The sequence below is a fragment of the Pseudophryne corroboree genome, chromosome 2, assembly GCF_028390025.1.
Source record: "Pseudophryne corroboree isolate aPseCor3 chromosome 2, aPseCor3.hap2, whole genome shotgun sequence".
Taxonomy (NCBI): domain Eukaryota; kingdom Metazoa; phylum Chordata; class Amphibia; order Anura; family Myobatrachidae; genus Pseudophryne; species Pseudophryne corroboree.
In genome coordinates this window covers 795,917,360-795,937,172 of record NC_086445.1, presented here as the reverse complement: position 1 = coordinate 795,937,172, position 19,813 = coordinate 795,917,360, and the positions used below count along the sequence as shown (strand labels likewise).

General features: G+C 47.4%; 1 long non-coding RNA gene across 1 annotated transcript in view; it reads left to right on the top strand.

Annotated features, from left to right (window-relative positions):
• Positions 1–17,097, top strand: part of LOC135051259 (uncharacterized) — a 66,000-nt gene extending 48,903 nt beyond the window's left edge. The window contains exon 2 of the long non-coding RNA XR_010242140.1: positions 16,950–17,097. This is a non-coding gene — a long non-coding RNA (uncharacterized LOC135051259). The remainder of the gene's footprint in view (positions 1–16,949) is intronic.
• The last annotated feature ends 2,716 nt before the right edge of the window (positions 17,098–19,813 follow it).

Sequence of the window (19,813 nt, the reverse complement as noted above, 5' to 3'; positions counted from 1 at the left end):
ACTGGGCACTCTAAGAAAGAATTAGGACTACTGGTGTGCACTGGCTCCTCCCTCTATGCCCCTCCTCCAGACCTCAGTTAGGGAAACTGTGCCCGGAAGAGCTGACACAATAAGGAAAGGATTTGGAATCCCGGGTAAGACTCATACCAGCCACACCAATCACACCGTACAACTCAAGATACTATACCCAGTTAACAGTATGAATAACAACTGAGCCTCACGAACAGATGGCTCATAACAATAACCCTTTAGTTAGGCAATAACTATATACAAGTATTGCAGACAATCCGCACTTGGGATGGGCGCCCAGCATCCACTACGGACTACGAGAAATAGAATTACCGGTGAGTAAATTCTTATTTTCTCTGACGTCCTAGTGGATGCTGGGAACTCCGTAAGGACCATGGGGATTATACCAAAGCTCCCAAACGGGCGGGAGAGTGCGGATGACTCTGCAGCACCGAATGAGCAAACTCAAGGTCCTCCTCAGCCAGGGTATCAAACTTGTAGAATTTTGCAAACGTGTTTGATCCCGACCAAGTAGCAGCTCGGTAAAGTTGTAAAGCCGAGACCCCTCGGGCAGCCGCCCAAGAAGAGCCCACCTTCCTCGTGGAATGGGCTTTGACTGATTTAGGATGCGGCAGTCCAGCCGCAGAATGTGCAAGTTGAATCGTGGAGCAGATCCAGCGAGCAATAGTCTGCTTAGAAGCAGGAGCACCCAACTTGTTGGGTGCATGCAGGATAAACAGCGAGTCAGTCTTTCTGACTCTAGCCGTCCTGGAAATATAGATTTTCAGGGCCCGGACTACGTCCAGCAACTTGGAGTCCTCCAAGTCCCGAGTAGCCGCAGGCACCACAATAGGTTGGTTCAAATGAAACGCTAATACCACCTTAGGGAGGAATTGGGGACGCGTCCTCAATTCTGCTCTGTCCATATGGAAGATCAGATAGGGGCTTTTACAGGACAAAGCCGCCAATTCTGACACCCGCCTAGCCGAAGCCAAGGCCAAAAGCATGACCACTTTCCACGTGAGATATTTTAATTCCACGGTCTGAAGTGGCTCAAACCAATGTGATTTTAGGAAATCCAACACAACGTTGAGATCCCAAGGTGCCACTGGGGGCACAAAAGGGGGCTGAATATGTAGCACTCCCTTAACAAACGTCTGAACTTCAGGCAGTGAAGCCAGTTCTTTTTGAAAGAAAATAGACAGGGCTGAAATCTGGACTTTAATGGATCCCAATTTTAGGCCCATAGTCACTCCTGACTGTAGGAAGTGCAGAAATCGACCCAGCTGAAAATCTTCTGTGGGGGCCTTCATAGCCTCACACCAAGCAACATATTTTCGCCATATGCGGTGATAATGCTTTGCTGTCACATCTTTCCCAGCTTTGATCAGCGTAGGAATGACTTCAACCGGAATGCCCTTTTCCATCAGGATCCGGCGTTCAACCGCCATGCCGTCAAACGCAGCCGTGGTAAGTCTTGGAACAGACAGGGCCCCTGCTGTAGCAGGTCCAGTCTGAGAGGCAGAGGCCAAGGGTCCTCTGAGATCATTTCTTGCAGTTCCGGGTACCAAGTCCTTCTTGGCCAATCCGGAACGATGAGTATAGTTCTTACTCCTCTCTTTCTTATTATCCTCAGCACCTTTGGTATGAGAGGAAGAGGAGGGAACACATAAACCGACTGGTACACCCACGGTGTCACTAGAGCGTCCACAGCTATCGCCTGAGGGTCCCTTGACCTGGCGCAATGTCTTTTTAGCTTTTTGTTTAGGCGGGATGCCATCATGTCCACCTGTGGCCTTTCCCAACGATTTACAATCAGCTGGAAGACTTCTGGATGAAGTCCCCACTCTCCCGGGTGGAGGTCGTGCCTGCTAAGGAAGTCTGCTTCCCAGTTGTCCACTCCCGGAATGAACACTGCTGACAGTGCTATCACGTGATTTTCCGCCCATCGGAGAATCGTTGTGGCTTCTGCCATCGCCATCCTGCTTCTTGTGCCGCCCTGTCGGTTTACATGGGCGACCGCCGTGATGTTGTCTGACTGAATCAGCACCGGCTGGTTTTGAAGCAGGGGTCTTGCCTGACTTAGGGCATTGTAAATGGCCCTTAGTTCCAGAATATTTATGTGTAGGGAAGCCTCCTGACTCGACCATTGTCCTTGGAAGTTTCTTCCCTGCGTGACTGCCCCCCAACCTCGGAGGCTTGCATCCGTGGTCACCAGGACCCAGTCCTGTATGCCGAATCTGCGGCCCTCTAGAAGATGAGCACTCTGCAGCCACCACAGCAGAGACACCCTGGCCCTCGGGGACAGGGTGATCAGTCGATGCATCTGAAGATGCGATCCGGACCACTTGTCTAACAGATCCCACTGAAAGATCCTTGCATGGAACCTGCCGAATGGAATTGCTTCGTAAGAAGCTACCATCTTTCCCAGGACTCGCGTGCAGTGATGCACCGACACCTGTTTTGGTTTCAGGAGGTCTCTGACCAGAGATGACAACTCCTTGGCCTTCTCCTCCGGGAGAAACACCTTCTTCTGTTCTGTGTCCAGAATCATACCCAGGAACAGCAGACGCGTCGTAGGAACCAGCTGCGACTTTGGAATATTCAGAATCCAGCCGTGCTGTTGTAGCACTGCCTGAGATAGTGCTACTCCGACCAACCACTGCTCCCTGGACCTCGCCTTTATAAGGAGATCGTCCAAGTATGGGATAATTATAACTCCCTTCTTTCGAAGGAGTATCATCATTTCGGCCATTACCTTGGTAAATACCCTCGGTGCCGTGGACAGACCAAACGGCAACGTCTGGAATTGGTAATGGCAGTCTTGTACCACAAAACGGAGGTACACCTGGTGAGGTGGGTAAATGGGGACATGCAGGTACGCATCCTTGATGTCCAGTGATACCATGTAATCCCCTTCTTCCAGGCTTGCAATAACCGCCCTGAGCGATTCCATTTTGAACTTGAACCTTCTTATATAAGTGTTCAAGGATTTTAAATTTAGAATGGGTCTCACCGAACCATCTGGTTTCGGTACCACAAACATTGTGGAATAGTAACCCCGTCCCTGTTGAAGGAGGGGAACTTTTATTATCACCTGCTGGAGGAACAGCTTGTGAATTGCCGCCAGCACTACCTCCCTGCCGGGGGAGTAGCTGGCAAGGCTGATTTGAGGTAACGGCGAGGGGGAGACGTCTCGAATTCCAGCTTGTATCCCTGAGATACCACTTGTAGAACCCAGGGATCCACCTGTGAGCGAACCCACCGGTCGCTGAAGTTCCGGAGACGGGCCCCCACCGCACCTGGCTCCACCAGTGGAGCCCCAGTGTCATGCGGTGGATTTAGTGGAAGCAGGGGAGGATTTCTGTTCTTGGGAACTGGCTGTATGGTGCAGCTTTTTCCCTCTACCCCTGCCTCTGGGCAGAAAGGACGCGCCTTTAACCCGCTTGCCTTTCTGGGGCCGAAAGGACTGTACCTGATAATACGGTGCTTTCTTTGGCTGTGAGGGAACCTGGGGTAAAAATGTCGACTTCCCAGCTGTCGCTGTGGAAACGAGGTCCGAGAGACCATCCCCAAACAATTCCTCACCCTTGTAAGGCAAAACCTCCATGTGCCTTTTAGAATCCGCATCACCTGTCCACTGCCGAGTCCATAATACTCTCCTTGCAGAAATGGACATTGCATTTATTCTAGATGCCAGCCGGCAAATATCCCTCTGTGCATCTCTCATGTATAAGACTACGTCCTTAATATGCTCTATGGTTAGCAATATAGTGTCCCTGTCAAGGGAATCCATATTATCAGACAGGGAATCAGACCACGCTGCTGCAGCACTGCACATCCATGCTGAAGCAATAGCAGGTCTCAGTATAGTACCTGAGTGTGTATATACAGACTTCAGGATAGCCTCCTGCTTTCTATCCGCAGGCTCCTTTAAGGCGGCCGTATCCTGAGACGGTAGTGCCACCTTTTTTGACAAGCGTGTGAGCGCTTTATCCACCCTCGGGGATGTCTCCCAATGTACCCTGTCCTCTGGCGGGAAAGGGTACGCCATTAGTAACTTTTTAGAAATCACTAGTTTTTTATCAGGGGAAGCCCAAGCTTCTTCACACACTTCATTTAACTCATCTGAAGGGGGAAAAACCACTGGTTGCTTTTTCTCCCCAAACATAATACCCTTTTTAGTGGTACCTGGGTTAATGTCAGAAATGTGCAACACATTTTTCATTGCCGTAATCATGCAACGGATAGCCCTAGTGGAATGTACATTAGTCTCGTCGTCGTCGACACTGGAGTCAGACTCCGTGTCGACATCTGTGTCTGCCATCTGAGGTAGCTGGCGTTTTTGAGCCCCTGATGGCCTTTGAGACGCCTGGGCAGGCACTGGCTGAGAAGCCGGCTGTCCCACAGCTGTTATGTCATCGAACCTTTTATGTAAGGAGTTGACACTGTCGGTTAATACCTTCCACATATCCATCCACTCTGGTGTCGACCCCGCAGGGGGTGACATCACATTTATCGCCACCTGCTCCGCCTCCACATAAGACTCCTCATCAAACATGTCGACACAGCCGTACCGACACACCGCACACACACAGGGAATGCTCTGACTGAGGACAGGACCCCACAAAGTCCTTTGGGGAGACAGAGAGAGAGTATGCCAGCACACACCACAGCGCTATATAAACAGGGATTTACACTACACAAAGTGATTTTCCCTATAGCAGCTATAATACACAGTATTGCGCCTAAATTTAGTGCCCCCCCTCTCTTTTTTACCCTATTGAGCCTGGAAACTGCAGGGGAGAGCCTGGGGAGCGTCCTTCCAGCGGAGCTGTGAAGAGGAAATGGCGCCAGTGTGCTGAGGGAGATAGCCCCGCCCCTTTTTCGGCGGGCTTCTCCCGCTCTTTATATTAATATTATGGCAGGGGATTTTTACACATATATAGTTTATCAGACTATATTATGTGTTTTTAGCCATTTTAAGGTAATCTAATTGCAGCCCAGGGCGCCCCAGCGCCCTGCACCCATCAGTGACCGGAGTATGTGGTGTGCATGGGGAGCAATGGCGCACAGCTGCAGTGCTGTGCGCTACCTTAATGAAGACCGGAGTCTTCAGCCGCCGATTTCCAGGACGTTCTTCTTGCTTCTGGCTCTGCAAGGGGGACGGCGGCGTGGCTCCGGGACCGGACGACCGAGGCTGGGCCTGTGTTCGATCCCTCTGGAGCTAATGGTGTCCAGTAGCCTAGAAGCCCAAGCTAGCTGCAAGCAGGTAGGTTCGCTTCTCTCCCCTAAGTCCCTCGTAGCAGTGAGTCTGTTGCCAGCAGATCTCACTGAAAATAAAAAATCTAATAAATACTTTCTTTACTAGGAGCTCAGGAGAGCCCCTAGCAGGGCCGAAACTAGGGGGGGGCTAGGGGGGCATGTGACCCAGGCGCAGGATTTAGAGGGGCGCCGAGAGAGACCCGGCGGCAGTGCCGTTTCTACTCCTTATCGCCTCTTCCGAGCGCTCCTGCTCGGGGGGCGGAGTTTTGCGGAATGACGTGTTGCGTCGTGACGTCACGACGCAAACGCGTCATTCCGCAAAGCCCCGCCCCCCGAGCAGGAGCGCTCGGGGAGAGGCGATAAGCATGAAGGAGGAGGCGGCCGGCGCGAGGGACGTGAGGCGGCGGGACCGAAGAGCAGGAAGACGTAAGTATTCTCTCTCTCTCCCCCCCCTCCTTCTCCCCAACTTGAAACCTGCCTGCCGCTGCCGCACTGTGTAAAATGGGGACACCTGCCTATGGGGATACCTGCCTGCCGCACTGTGTAAAATGGAGGCACCTGCCTGCGTACTGTGTATTATGGGGGCACCTGCCTGCATACTGTGTAATATGGGGGCATCTGCCTGCGTACTGTGTATTATGGGGGCACCTGCCTGCGTACTGTGTAATATGGGGGCATCTGCCTGCGTACTGTGTAATATGGGGGCACCTGCCTGCGTACTGTGTAATATGGGGGCACCTGCCTGCGTACTGTGTAATATGGGGGCACCTGCCTGCGTACTGTGTAATATGGGGGCATCTGCCTGCGTACTGTGTAATATGGGGGCATCTGCCTGCGTATTGTGTAATATGGGGGCACCTGCCTGCGTACTGTGTAATATCGGGGCACATGCCTGCGTACTGTGTAATATGGGGGCACCTGCCTGCGTACTGTGTAATATGGGGGCACCTGCCTGCGTACTGTGTAATATGGGGGCATCTGCCTGCTTACTGTGTAATATGGGGGCATCTGCCTGCGTACTGTGTAATATGGGGGCATCTGCCTGCGTACTGTGTAATATGGGGGCACCTGCCTGCGTACTGTGTAATATGGGGGCACCTGCCTGCGTACTGTGTAATATGGGGGCATCTGCCTGCGTACTGTGTAATATGGGGGCATCTGCCTGCGTATTGTGTAATATGGGTGCACCTGCCTGCGTACTGTGTAATATGGGGGCACCTGCCTGCGTACTGTGTAATATGGGGGCACCTGCCTGCGTACTGTGTAATATGGGGGCACCTGCCTGCGTACTGTGTAATATGGGGGCATCTGCCTGCGTACTGTGTAATATGGGGGCATCTGCCTGCGTACTGTGTAATATGGGGGCATCTGCCTGCGTACTGTGTAATATGGGGGCACCTGCCTGCGTACTGTGTAATATGGGGGCATCTGCCTGCGTACTGTGTAATATGGGGGCATCTGCCTGCGTACTGTGTAATATGGGGGCACCTGCCTGCGTACTGTGTAATATGGGGGCACCTGCCTGCGTACTGTGTAATATGGGGGCATCTGCCTGCGTACTGTGTAATATGGGGGCACCTGCCTGCGTTCTGTGTAATATGGGGGCACCTGCCTGCGTACTGTGTAATATGGGGGCATCTGCCTGCGTACTGTGTAATATCTGGGCATCTGCCTGCGTACTGTGTAATATGGGGGCATCTGCCTGCGTACTGTGTAATATGGGGGCATCTGCCTGCGTACTGTGTAAAATGGGGATATATGCCTGCCGCGCTGTGTAAAATGGGGATATCTGCCTGCCGCACTGTGTAAAATGGGGATACCTGCCTGCAGTGTTATTGTTGGTAATGTAGATGTAGTGTAGTGTAATGAAGTAATATATAGTACAGCATATAGGGTATGTAGTACAGTGTATAGGAGCATGTAATGTAGTGCAGTATATAGGGGATGGTGTAGTAGTGTAGTGCAGCATATAGGGGATAGTGTAGTAATGTAGTGCAGCATATAGGGGCATGTACGTAGTGTAGTGTATAGGAGCATGTAATGTAGTGCAGTGTATAGGGGATAGTGTAGTAATGTAGTGCAGCATATAGGGGCATGTACGTAGTGTTAGGAGCATGTAATGTAGTGCAGTGTATGGGAGATAGTGTAGTAATGTAGTGCAGCATATAGGGGCATGTACGTAGTGTTAGGAGCATGTAATGTAGTGCAGTGTATGGGAGATAGTGTAGTAATGTAGTGCAGCATATAGGGGCATGTACGTAGTGTAGTGCAATATAAAGGGCACTTAGTGTAATCATGTAGTGCAGTAATGTGGTGCAATGTGTGGGGACACACAGGGGCTATGTGACAGATGCTTAGGACATTTGGGGCACATGAGGCGCAATTTTGTTCAATGGTATCACCTTTCTAAATATTTGATAACATGATAATTTTTTGTGTAATGCGGGGGGGGCGCCAAAATGCTTCCTTGCCCCGGGTGCTGACAAGTCTAGTTTCGGCCCTGCCCCTAGTGTGCAACCAGCTCGAGCCGGGCACAGATTCTAACTGAGGTCTGGAGGAGGGGCATAGAGGGAGGAGCCAGTGCACACCAGTAGTCCTAATTCTTTCTTAGAGTGCCCAGTCTCCTGCGGAGCCCGTCTATTCGCCATGGTCCTTACGGAGTTCCCAGCATCCACTAGGACGTCAGAGAAAATATGTAGTGCAAATAGTAAGATTTCATTGAATATGACCGCATCGGGAGGGATATCTCATTCTTCATGTGTGGGTACATTCATAGTACGTCTGTGAGGTTTTTGTACAGCACAACTTTAAAAGATTTTTTTTTTAATTAATGCTAGTTCAAGTGTTGGTTTGAGTTTTTTTTGTTTTTGTTTTTAAATATTCACTGTTGGGTGGTAGCCACATAAGATTTTCCATTTAAAACTGAAAATGAACTGCAGGTATGTGTCAATCGGCAGTATATAGTTGTATGATGCCCCCCAATGCCAAGGTGGATTCTGGCTGCTGCAGTGGACGAAAATGAAGACTACACATTCTGGCATCCTCTGCTGACTGGAACAGGAAAGACAGCAAAGCTAGAAGCTCTCTCGAGATGATAGAGCTGGCTGAGGATAGAGAGGAGTTGCAAGATGCAAAACAGACTAGAAATGCCAGTAGGAAGAAGCAGGGTGCAACTGACCACTGGTGGTTAGTTCTGAGGTACCACAGTGAAGTGGGGGTTACCATCAGCCCTACATCCAATGAAGAGAGGGAGATAGTGTGCCCCAGCAAAGTCAAGTAGGCCAGTCTACAGCAGGGACGTGCAGTCAGGGTGGCAGGGGAGGCAGTGCCTCCCCTGTCATTACTGATTGAAATAATAGGAAGAAGATACTTATGACACATATTCTGTGTCATAATTAACTTCTTCATATTAATCTATTAATTTTAATGCTTTAAATTAGTTTGGGAGGCACTGATAGCAGTGCCTCCCGTTGACAATGGGAGCCGGGATAAAGCGGGGGGCGGAGTCAGCCAGTGGGCTGTAAAAGTCTATTCAAAAAAGAGGGCAAAGCGGCACTTATACAAGTGCCTCGCTGACAGGGACGCCCACATCAAAGAACGCCCCTGTCAGCGAGGCAGTTGTGATTGGACAGAGGATCCAGCACTGGATCAGCTGTCCAATCACACATAAGAGGGGAAGCGGCTGCGGGACCCGGCGGATGGCATGAATCACGTGGTGGGAGTCTGTCAGGCAGACTTGAAGCCCTGCACCTCTTTGTATAATGCCGTTTGTACCATATGTATAATGAGTGGCAGGGACTCATATGACACGATTCTATAAGAATAGTGTCATTCTTGGCCCCGCCCCCTCACATAGACCCGTGAATCGCGGCACCGCGAGTGGGCAGAGCCTAATAAAGCAGAGTGCCCAGCTTCGTTCCTTACCAGCACCTGTCCTGTGCTGCCGGCATCTAAGTACAACTACTGTAAGTATAAATATATGTACATACATGCTGGTGTTTTTTCTTCATTAACAAGAGGTAATTGCAATAAGGTCCTTATTGCAGTGGGTGCCGTCTGATACAGTGTTTCGGCTTCACTGACCCAAGGGATTCCAGAGAATAAAATCATATGTTTTCAGTGGTCTGGTGAGGAGTGCTGCTGGAATATTTTGTGTGTATATATAATTATATATATACATATATATATATATATATATATATATATAATTATTTTTATTTATTTATTTATTTTTTATTATTTTTTTGCGGCACTCACAGGACTTTAGACATCCAGGTATCATCCTCACATCTTAGCAGTACACTCCATGATGCGGTGTAATCATGTCAATGTTTAATTTTAATATATTTTTTTTTCGTCATGACGAAATTTTAAATATTAAAATGAAATGTTGACATGATTACACTGCATCATGTAGTGTACTGCTAAGATGGGAGGATGATACCTGGATGTCTAAAGTCCTGTGAATGCCGCAATCCTGCACCTAACTTTAATTAGTCCTTTTTGAAGGCACCCTTCCCTATATGTATATCCGACTTTTAGATGTCCGGTGGGGGGGGAGTGGAAATAGTCCCTGCTGGTCAGCATGCCGACCAGTCGGGCTATTCACTGTTTGGGATCCCGGTATATATATATGTAGGTGGAATCATCTATGCTTGTTTAACACGTTTTGCCTAATACAATTCTGCTATTTCTACAAAAGCCTATGGAGTGCCGCCTGGTTCTTCTGCAGCTCTGATGATCGCAGTGTCTCAGCACCCCCTCTCTATCTGTATGTTTCTGGTTGCTTTAGGGATGGGAGTGCCGTTACTATGTATGGATATATATATATATATATATATTGTATATACAAATTATGGAAACCACCTTCAACAAATCCTGCGTTTGCCCCTGAGTAGCCCACATGTTTTGGTGTGGCGGTTCCTCCTTCGCAGCTTACTGTATGTCACCAATTGGCAGCGGAGCAAAATATGAATTTTGTGTAGGTGGCTGCATTGGTTGGCTGGGTGGCTGTAGCTGACGGTGCTGCTGCTGATCAGCGCTTCTGCCTTCTGTACAATCCAGGTATGCAAGCACCATAAGAAATATATATATATATATAATCCTCTGTTGTGTGTCCAATGTCCCACACTCAGCACATCACTCCAGGATTTTAGAAAATAAATTATTTAATGCATAAAGAAACAATATTCCATCCATGTGGTAATATATCTGTGCAGCATGCTTTAGTCAACGGCTTCGGTATCCCGATAATTCTAATCCTGACGTTGGAATGCCGGCCCCTGGAATGCCGTCAGTGGAGCGAGCGCAAAGAAGCCCCTTGCGGGCACTCTGCGTTTGCCACGCTGCGGGCTCGGTGGCTTGCTTCACTCGCCACACTTTTGTATTCTCCCTCTGTGGGTGTCATGGAGAATATGTCAGTATTGTGGTGGTCAGGATTGTGGATTGTGGCGGTTGGGATCCCAGCATCGGTATTCCGAGCACCGGGAACCCAACCGCCAGGATCATAACGGTATCCCATATATATATATATATATAGTGCAGAAGGGCAGGAGCCAGTGCCTCCCCAGCCAATGACCTCACCGCACGTCACTGGTCTACAGTGAGTGTAATATAGTAATACTGTACAGAGACTCTGTCTATGGAGCATAAGCTGTATCATGTATGCCACTGCAGCAGAGTACCTGTCTACAGTAAGTATCTAGGGACAAGGGACAGTATCTATACTTTCAATCCACATTAACAGACAGAGGATTTAAGAAAGACGTTAGGTCAGGCATCAGTAAAACAGTTTCAGGAAAATACTGGGGTTTTTGTTGTTGTTTTTTTTAGACTACGGTGTTCAATGTTTCCAGTAAGTGCACCAATGAAATAGTGCCCATATACAGTCTTAAGCCTCTTGAGTAATTCAATATTATGTTAAGTTAAAGTATAAATTAGAGTAATATTAGTGTGTGGGTCTGTTGATTGGATGCTAGATGTTACTGTGGGATTAGGTTATTTATAAAGTTATCAATTGTTTAGAATGCACATAAAGTCTCCCCCTCCCCCTTCTCCACCCCCAACCACTCCCGCCCTTTCAAATCCGACCACCTCACTGCTGCCTGCCCATGGGTCTCCGGGTACTCTCCCATAATGTGAAGGGCTTGAACAGCCCTCAAAAGAGAGGCAAGCTATTTGCCTCCCTTAAACACCATAGAGGCGATTTGATTTTCCTACAGGAAACTCACTTCGTGCACGAATCTCACCCTACCCTGCAATGTAAACCATTTCCCGTTTCCTTTCATGCCTGCGATCACCTAGCCAAAAAACGTGGAGTAGCGATCTTAATTGCCCGCCACCTGTCTTTTGAACTCCTAGACTCTCATGCTGACAAAGACGGCCGATTCCTTGTCCTAGTGGGTAAACTCAACAATAATATATGCACCCTGGTTAACGTTTACGCCCCTAATCAGCGACAGGAACGGTTTTTTACAAGGATAGATAATCTCCTCACTCGAGTCCGACAGGGCGACCTTATACTTGCAGGTGACTTCAACTCCGTTCTCAATCCACAGCTAGACCGCTCTACCTTTCCCCCTACTCCTTCCCCGTCAGACTCCCTTCGCTCTAGATCCCTCCTCCGACTCATGCGATCCCAACTTCTCTACGACTCCTGGAGGATAAAAGACCCCTCTGCCCGCGACTACACCTTCTACTCTGCCCCGCATAACTCCTACTCCCGCATTGATATGGTCCTGCTCAGTCATGATCTTGCTTTGAACCTCCGCGATGCCCATATCCACCCACTGATCTGGTCCGACCACGCCCCCATCTCCTGCGACCTCGCAGGTCTGGCTTCCCGTCCTCGCCCTATGACATGGCGCCTCAACGATTCCCTCCTACACAACCCTGAGACAAAGTCCCATCTCCAAGACAAAATCTCTGATTATTTCACCTTAAATGACTCCCCCGATATTTCTAGACCCACCCTCTGGCTGGCGCACAAGGCTGTCCTTCGAGGACACCTCATCAGCCTAGCCTCAAAAGCTAAAAAGCAATCCCTTTCCCAATACAACAGGCTCTCCATTAAACTCCATGCACTTGAGACCCAACACAAGGCGTCTTCCGACCAGGCGGTCTTGTCCGAACTTCGCACCATTAAAGCGGAACTCGATCTTCTTCTTACTACACGGGTGGCCAAGCGCCTTAAGTGGCTTCGCCAGTCCTTTTATGAGAAGGGTGACAAGGCGGACAGGATCCTGGCGGCTCGACTCCGCTCCACAAGAGCCAAAACCAACATTGTCACTATCAGAAACTCTCTCAACCAACTTATTCAGGACCCCACAGCCATTAGAGCTGCCTTCCAATCCTACTACACCGACCTATACAACCTTCCGCCCCCTCCACCGGGCTCTTCCCCCCAACCTCGATCCGACCTTATCTCCCACTTTCTCTCTGCTTCTAAACTACCCAGACTACCCCCGGACGCCTTGGACCTTCTCAACGGTGAGATTACGGTGGAAGAAATCACCCAGACTATACTCATGCAAAAAAACGGCAAATCTCCGGGCCCAGATGGGTTCACCGCTCTCTACTACAAGAAATTCTCTGCCCTTCTCTCCCCCCACCTACACTCTCTCTTCAACGGGATTGTCCAAGGCGACCCTTTTCCCCCTGAGATGCTAGAGGCTAGAATTGTGGTGATCCCCAAAGAAGGCAAGGACCCCCTTAATTGCGCAAGCTATCGCCCCATATCCCTCCTGAACCTAGACCTGAAAATCTTCGCTAAGATCCTGGCCAACCGTCTTAACCCATACCTCCCTTCCCTTGTTCACTACGACCAAGTAGGCTTTATCCCGGGCCGCCAGGCAAGAGACAACACCAGACGTGCCATTGACCTTATACATATCTCTAATTCCAGGAGATGCCCCACGATCATGCTTTCCTTAGATGCCGAAAAAGCATTTGACCGGATCTCCTGGGACTTCTTGAGACCCACCTTGGAGGCCTATGGCTTGTCCGGTGGCTTCCTCACCAGCATCCTAGCATTATACTCCACCCCCTCGGCCACCGTCCTTATCAATGGTACCCCATCCGCCCCACTTAGCATCTCCAATGGCACACGTCAGGGCTGCCCCCTCTCCCCCCTAATATTTGCCCTTATTATAGAACCCCTTGCCTCTCAAATTAGAACACATCCAGATATACACGGAATAAAGGTAGGCCCCACAGATCCCAAAATCTCCCTCTTCGCAGATGACATCCTACTCTCCCTGACCCAGCCCCTTATTTCACTCCCAAACCTATTCTCGGTTCTACAAGCCTATAGCCTCATCTCAGGCTACAAGATCAACTACTCCAAATCTGAGGCCATGATGCTACATATCCCCCAACACCAGGCGGAGTCCCTTCGCACCAATTTTAAATTTAAATGGCAACCCTCAAAGATAAAATACCTAGGGATATACCTAACCCCGCGTTACGACTCCCTCTTCCGGGAAAACTTCCCACCCCTTCTTACCAACACACTAGCCGACCTGACCTCTTGGAACAGTCTCTTCATCTCATGGCTGGGCAGGATCATAGCAGTTAAAATGACCATAATCCCCAAATGGCTCTACCTTTTCCAGACTCTCCCTGTGGCGGTCCCGGCCCCCTTCCTCCGCAATATCCAACGAGCCCTTGTGCGCTTTATTTGGAACCACAGACCTCCCCGCATTGCTGCCAACACCCTGAAAAGAGCAACCTCCATGGGAGGCAGAGGACTTCCCGATGTCAAATTATACTACCTCGCCTCCCACTTATCCCACATTGTCACTTCCTACGCTCCTCCAGGATCGGTTTCTTGGCTGGACATCGAAGCAGCCTTCATTGGCATCCCAGATCTGACCCCCCTATGGGGACTCCCCTCTGCCTCTCGACCCCCAACCTCTAAACTTCTTCCCACCATCAAATTCAACCTCAAAACCTGGGACACCCTCTCTCTGAAGTGGGGTCTCACTACTACACCCTCACCCTTAACCCCCATCTGGCAGAACCCCATGTTTCCCTCCGGACTCTCAGCTACGAGATCCCGGACGTGGATAACTCTGGGCCTTAAATTCCCAATCGACTTTGCCGATCGAGGCCAATGGCTGTCCCTCCCGGACCTCCAGCAGAAAACCCCCTCACAGCCACTCAACCCCTTTCAATTCTTACAAATACGCCACTTTTTAACCTCCCTCCCTTCCACCGCCTTACTCCGTGCCCTTACTCCCTTTGAATCCCTATGTGTCAACTCCCACTCCTCCAAAGGCACAATCTCCCAACTTTACTCTCTCCTACTGGATTTTTCCCTGCCCCTATCCCGGCCCCATGAACTTGCATGGGAACGGGACCTCGGGCCCCCACCTGAAACTCAGGATTGGGAGGACATGAGACTAGGGATTGCTAAAAGCTCTATTGCCACCGCCTTTAAGGAAACGGCCTACAAAGTTTATTACCGCTGGTACTATACCCCCGACCGTCTTAACAAATTTTTCCCGTCCTCCTCTCCAGCCTGCTGGAGGAACTGTGGGGAGAGAGGTACTATGCTCCACATATGGTGGACCTGCCCGGTTATCGTCCCCTTCTGGGATCTGGTCCACTCCCTCCTCAACTCACTTCTAGAATCCCCTGTAATGAAAGACCCTTGGGTCTCCTTACTGTGTTATCCCCCCCCACTCCTCAATAAATTCTCCCAAAAGCTGACCTCACACATTCTAGCCGCAGCTAAATCACTGATCGCCCTCAACTGGAAGAACCCCTTACCACCCTCCCTACTATCCCTCAAAGCTAAAATCTGGCACATCGCCTCAATGGAAAAGATAACCTATTACCTCCACGACCGGGGCCACGTCTTCGAGCAGGTCTGGGCTCCCTGGCTCGCCGCTGAACGTGGTTAGCCGGCTCCCTCCACCTGCTCCAGCTCCTCCCGTAGACCCATGGGCACCCACTTACTTCTCCCTTTGACATTCCTCCTTATCTCATCTCCTATCTTTCTCAATTATCTCTTCCTCCTATTACCCTCTCTGTCCGTGTCTCTTCTCCGTTTCCTCCCCCCCCTATTATGACCGTCCTGTTCTCAAGACTTATATTATGTATGGTTACAAATGTGGTTATTTCCCCCCCCCCCCCCTGTTTCTCTTCTCCCCCCCCCCCCCGATTCCCATGTTTGAACTTGATTGTTTTTCCCATACCAATTAACCCTGTTACTCACTGGAAAACTGTGGTCTATTTTGGACACTGGCTAGGTTGGCCATATGTCCCTTGTACTCCTAGAATGCCTTCTTTATGTACCTGACCACGCAAAAATAAAGAATTTCAAAAAAAAAAAAAGAATGCACATAAAATAAATAATGGTGTATTTACAGAGTTTTGAGTTGATAGCAATTTAAGATCACCCATTTTAGGCAGAATTAGGTAGAAGGGTCCAGAGTGGAGATATAGTTGAATTTGAGTCTTACTGTGATTAATAAGTTGGTGAATGTAGTGGTAAATTTGAGGCTAGGATTTGGTAACATTATTTGTTTGGGGATTTAGGGAAACAAAAGTGGGACATTATAATAAGGGAGTAGGGCTTGGTATATTTACAGTGGGTTAAAACATAGCTTTTATGAGGTAATATTTCTAAGATCGTGATATATAGATTGTAGAATGTGACATTAATGTATTGATCTTCAGTACTAATGGGTTTGTTTTAACTTTATTGCAAAATAAAAACAGTTATTGAATAGTGTGACATTCTGAAAGCAACTATAAAGAACAAAGGAAAAATATAAATTTTATTGGTATTATTATTTATTTGCATCACCAATCTTTTTATTTTTATCTCATTAATTAATATCAACAAAACTTAAAAGGAGGATTCTTTTTTTACTTTGTGTACCAGTGTGTTGTCATATTGGTTGGGGAAATGGAGAAGGTTTACCAAACCTACATTCTAGGCCATAGAGATAGTCCCAAGCTGACCCCTGGAGAACTGCCTTTCCGTGGAAGAAAGTATGGTGGATGTACCGCCAGGAAAAGAGTCATCTAGAAAAAGCTCATAGTTACTATTATGTGACAGTATCATTATCAGGAGAGAAGACAGCAAGTGTTTCAATAGCTTTGACTATTTTTTAATATTATATGTAGGCCCCCCTTTAAGCCAAGTTTTTGTTCCCAAATCCTTAAAAAAGAATAGAACAACCAAGGGCTGGCAATGCTCACCATGACACAGACACAGCCTACTGACAGAGCAACTCATAGTACACAATCGGGCCAAGCGGTATTCTATCTGTTCTGCACCTCTGAGATACCTGACAGTCCAACAAATTCATTGCTAACCTGCTTGCCCCACACATGCTCATGAGAGCAGATGGAGTAGTCCAGAGGGTCTCAAACACGGTCCTCAAGGCACCCCAGCAGTACAAAATGTAAGTTTATCCATGCTTAGCCACAGGTGACTTAATTAGCACCTCAGTCAATTTTATTTATCCATCTATGCTGAGCCATGAATATACCTAAAACCTGGACCGTTGAGGTGCCTCGAGGACCGCATTTGAGAACCTCTGGAGTAGACTGTTATTCCTTCCTGATTTATAAATGGTATTATTTATAAAGAGCAGGTATCATGCGTTATAACCATCATAAAACTATGAGAATTTTTTTTTTTCTTACCTTTGTGTTTGCAGGTGTCCCCTGTGCAGGAAAACAATTCAGATGGCTCACTGCAGATTGATGCCTCCATCAGAAAACCTTAGGACATTCTACTCTGCTCTATTAAAATGTAATGTACTGAAAAATATTCTCTATGGAAAAAGAATAAATCAACTCTCAATACATTGATCCCTTTATAAGAAATGGGTTAGATATGAGATTAGTCTATCAAAGATTTTTATTGCTGAATGTTTTTAAAATAACGTAATCATCCAGAAATTGGATTTAGATTTTTATTCTTTTATTTTAGTTGTAAAGACCTTGTTTTTGCATAGTATGAGTATCTGTGGTACAATGCTTTTATGTTAATTTTCACATTTAATAGAAAGGCCCAGTTAAACTCGGTATCCGTTCAGATGGTCGACCATGTTATGGTCGACAGTCATTAGGTCGACCACTATTGGTCGACATTGACATGGTCGACATGGACACATGGTCGGCACATGAAAATGGTCGACACATGAAAGGTCGACACATGAAAAGGTCGACATGATCTTTTTAACTTTTTTTCTTTTGGGGAACTTTTCCATACTTTACGATCCACGTGGACTACGATTGGAATGGTAATCTGTTCCGAGCGAAGCGGTAGCAGAGCGAAGGCACCATGCCCGAAGCATGGCGAGCGAAGCGAGCCATGCGAGGGGACGCAGTGCACTAATTGGGGTTCCCAGTCACATTACGCAAAAAACGACACCAAAAAAGTTAAAAAAAACTCATGTCGACCTTTTCACGTGTCGACCTTTCATGTGTCGACCATTTTCATGTGTCGACCATGTGTCCATGTCGACCATGTCAATGTCGACCAATAGTGGTCGACCTAATGACTGTCGACCATAACATGGTCGACCATTCATACCGGAACCGTTAAACTCAGGTTGCCAGCTGCTATAATGCAGTTTTCATGCCATAAGTCTTATAAGTCCTCTGGGGTTGCAGTTAAAATGCTGGCTGTCAGAATCCCGGCGTACAGGATACCGACGCTGAAATCCTGACAGCCGACAATGCCGACAGCCGGAATCCCGGCGCACCTTCGCTATGATTACTGTATTACCCATAGATTGTAAGCTTGCGAGCAGGGCCCTCCTACCTCTATGACTGTTTGTTTTTACTCGGTTTTGTCTTCCAATTGTGTCCAGTTGTAAAGCGCAACGGAATTTGCAGCACTATATAAGAAACTGTTAATAATAATAATAATAATAATAATAATAAGAATAAGAATAATAATATGTTGTAAAAATGTATCTTCACTTCTAAAGCCATCCTGACTGAAAGAGTTTTGGTTCCCACTTCCCAGAGTGCTACAATATTCTTTTACACTGAAAACTGTTCCACTTTAACACGCAACAATAACTGTACTTCTGCTTGCATAAGAAAAGTGTATATTATATACGTAAAAAAGAAAACTTTGCATGTAAATGGGTCTGACATACTGTAGGTGTTTTCCTTGTTTTGTGTATCATTGCATTTGTCGCAGCACGAATTGCTTTATATTTTGTGTTTGCTGCTTTCAAATGCGACAAGACAAAGGACGACCGGGCATTGGTCTAGGTTAGATTACAGTTTATTAGTGAAAGACCAAATGTGGACGATTATAATTCATGGAAAAATAATTTATACCTTGTAGTCCCAGTTGGTGATGCGCCCAGAGCTAGAAAGTACAAGTACTAACAAGGGGAGAAAAAGAAAGCTCTTGTGTGGGCGCACTCTTATACAAAGAAGAAGAGTTCTTCGGTTATATGTCAAGAAAATATATTTAAAACATCTGTTTATTATTCAAAATTTAAAAATGATTACCCATCTACGATCCAAAAAAAGTGAAAAGTTGTGAGAAAATGTTAAAATGTTCTGGTCTCTGGTTCACAAGGAGTGATTAGAAAGGCTGTAGACACCTGATTGTCTAACACCCGTTTCTCCTGACCAGTACAGAAATTCTGTATTAATGGGACCAAGAAAAGGTCAATATTGTGTCTTAAGGGGACCACTACAATTGGGTCAATACCATACACTTTGCTGGTCACCAGTTAATCCACATATACATATAATAGATATATATTGGGTACATTAACATAGCTTGACGCTGAATTTGAATATGAAGACACAGAAAGGAAAAAAGATGGGAAAAAAGATTAGTGGTGATACCATACTTGCCTACCTGCTCTGTTCCTGGACTTTCCTGGTAATGTATGATTGCCATCACCTGTGGTGAGCTAGTTAATTGATAAGAAAGGTGTTTCACCACAGGTGATGGCAATCATACATTACCAGGAAAGTCCAGGAACAGAGCATTTTCTCCCTCATGGAGAGGGTCAGGTAGGCAAGTATGGGTGATACTGCTGTTGGTGTTCACCCTTCAAAACAGGGGAATAGTTCCTACTCTACAACACCAGGTATTCCCAGGGAGTCTCCTCTCCACGTACTGACCCAGCCCGAGAGCTGTTTGATAGTAGAGAAGCTATCTACCAATGAGAGTGCACCTATATATGAATGGTAGAAATTGTAGATTGGAGAAAAAAGGAAAGTGTAATATGTGGATCTGCTTTCCACGTTAGGCAAGGTGTAACAAACACCACTGCTGTGGCGTTGTACACCCTTGATCGTGGATGAGAGTCCACAGAAGGATAGTAAACCAAGAAGGAGATTACAGAAAGAATTGTACCTATTACAATTTAGTTAATTCTTGGTAAATCTAGTAGGAGTGAGAAAATCCAAAAAAATATATATATTATCAGGCGTCAAGCAGATTTGTAGGCAAAATACAAGTCAAACATACATTCTCCTATATGTGGACACCTATGAGTATTATAACCAAGGATCATTCATTAAGCACAGGTTAAGCCAA